The sequence below is a fragment of the Quercus robur genome, chromosome 8 (assembly GCF_932294415.1).
Source record: "Quercus robur chromosome 8, dhQueRobu3.1, whole genome shotgun sequence".
Classification (NCBI taxonomy): domain Eukaryota; kingdom Viridiplantae; phylum Streptophyta; class Magnoliopsida; order Fagales; family Fagaceae; genus Quercus; species Quercus robur.
This window is the reverse complement of record NC_065541.1, coordinates 56,544,059-56,546,577: the sequence shown is the minus strand read 5'-3', so window position 1 is coordinate 56,546,577 and position 2,519 is coordinate 56,544,059. Positions and strand designations below refer to the sequence as shown.

The following is a 2,519-nucleotide window of genomic DNA, read 5'->3' as shown; positions in this document are numbered from 1 at the left end:
TGTTTATTACTTTGATTCTTTGGCTATTGTAAGAAAGAAACATATCAAATTAGCAATTGTGAAAACATTTCAGTTTTAAAAGAAAATACTTAATAAGGAATTACATCAGGTGCACCAACGTTTGGAAAGGTTTACTAATCAATATGCATTAATTTGGTCAACTCAAAATAAGAAAGACATCAAAGAAAGAAACTGATTTCAATTAACACATTTAAATCAACATTTAAAAATAATATTGTAATCTTTATAAAAATATTCCAATAGTTTCAACATATAGCGTCGCTCTTGATGATAAGATTATTCTAAACTTCATAACACTGTCACTGTCACAATATGGTGTTGGTCCAACTTTATAACGTTGAAACATTTAGAAATATCTATGTCAAAATACATGTGTATGAAAACTATATTGCTTTATTGCAATTATATAAATTTTTATTACAGCTGAATAACTTCATACATATATATATATATATATATAACCAAAACCTTTGAAACTCTCACAATTTTCCACGTTAGCACAATATTTAAATAAAATTATCATTTTATTTAAATAAAATTATTTTTTTAGTTTAAATTTAAGCAAGAGTGAAAACTCTATCTCTCTAATAAGTCTAACTTAAACTCAAACTCATCATTATCATTTTTTTTTAATAAAATTATTTTTGTTAAGTCCAAATTTAACAAGGAGTGAAAGTCTATATCTCTAATAAGTCCAACTTAAGCTCAAACTTATCATTTTTTTTAATCAAAATTATTTTTGTTTAATATACATTAGTTAGGTGACCAAAATCATGAAACGTTGTTCTTGAGGTAGGGATGACTTGGTATGCTCAGAAGGTTAACTGTAACAATCTTTCGCTTTTGGTGCTAAGTATGGAGGGAAAGGGAAAGTATTCATAACTCTTGTCTTCTTTGTAGGATAACTTTTATATATATTTGAAAAAAAATTGCTACGCTTATAGTCTGTGCAATCTGTATATACTATATAGTCTATATATATATATATATATAACCAAAGCTTTTGAACCTTCCACAATTTTCCACATCAGCATTAATAAAATTTTAAAAAAAACATTAATTAAATTATAAAAATAATAATAATAAGAAGCCAAAATTTTTTTCCAAAATCATAAAAAGCAAACCCGATACCCACAAACCCTATGCTGAATCCTCTCTCTCTCTCTCTCTCTCTCTTTCTCTACCTTTCTCGCCAAAACCCAACTTTGAATTTCAATCCCAAATGCCATTTTCTTCTCCTCTCTCTTCTCTAAAACCTTCCCTAAAACCTTCTCTTCTCACTTCCCTTGGAAACCAAATTTAATCATCAATCTGTATCTCCTATATTCTTCCCCAAAGCAAACCCTATACCTAAGGTAGCCAACGTGCTAGGCCTATGCAGGAGTTTCCTTGGTCTCCACTCTCAGCCTCTTTTCTCCATGGACGGATTCAACCACAGAGCCGATTAGGTTAAATAATTCCCCCTCTGTCATTCTCTTTCCTATTTGATCTGCTTCTCAAGAAATTCTTTCTCTATGATTTTCTCTAAATCTTATTTTTTGAGTTTCGGTTTCAGGTAATGATGATGATGCCAATTACTCAGTCCCAACGCCAACTGAATCCTAGCAGAGGTGTGGTTGCCTTTTCGATTGTCACCGTTGGCATCACCAGGTCTATCTCTATCTCTCTTTTTCTAATTTTAGATTGTTTAATAAATAATGGAAACCTGTAGCTCTAATAGTTCTTCATTGCATGAGAAGAGAAAAGAGGCCAACCCCATCATCCTCAAAGTGTTCGACAAAATTTCTGGCTTGGAGGCATGGCTTATAAAGATAGCTTTTGACCTTAACATAGTCCAAGTTTGTTTTGGATTGTGTTTATCAGTGAATAACTAATGGACTAAGAAAGCTTAGTTATAATATATAATCAATTCAATTTAGTAGATTCTTTCTTAATTCTCAAATATAAAATTGTTTGCTTATTGTCTTCCTTGATTTTGTACTCAACCTAATATCATGGTTTAGATTGATTTTATTAGGTATGCATTTATTTGTTTAATTGATTGAAAAAAAAAATTAAAAGTTTTTGTTTCTCCATAATTTATAAGATCCTTCTATAGTGGTGGCTATTTCAAGAGATGCTTTAAGTTCAAATCAATATGTGTCAATTACCTAGCCAAAGCATCCGACAACTATAATTATGAAAAACAATAACTCAGCCCTCAAAAAATGTTTGAATTTTGGCAGTGTTTAAATTTTCAATGTAGATTTAACAATGTTTCTTTCTCATTGTAATTTGTGATATATGTTAATGATGATTTTATGGTCCTCCAACTCATGAAAGTATGCAAGATTTATGTTTCTTTCTCATTGTGTTTCTTCCAACCCAGATGGATACAAGAAGAGAGAAGTTTTGATGCTAAGGTTGATAGTCATAAGTGGAAAGATTCCTAATCCAATTAAGTTTCCAATATATATTCTCTTTGGATCTGCTGATTTTTCATACTTTACATTGTTTTT

The 2,519-nt window shown here is 30.1% G+C and overlaps 1 long non-coding RNA gene across 1 annotated transcript; it reads left to right on the top strand.

Moving 5' to 3' along the window:
* The first annotated feature begins 1,295 nt into the window (after nucleotides 1-1,295).
* Nucleotides 1,296-2,519, top strand: LOC126697190 (uncharacterized). Its single transcript, XR_007646161.1, has 3 exons — nucleotides 1,296-1,469; nucleotides 1,577-1,671; nucleotides 2,390-2,519. It is a non-coding gene; the product is annotated as an uncharacterized LOC126697190 (long non-coding RNA).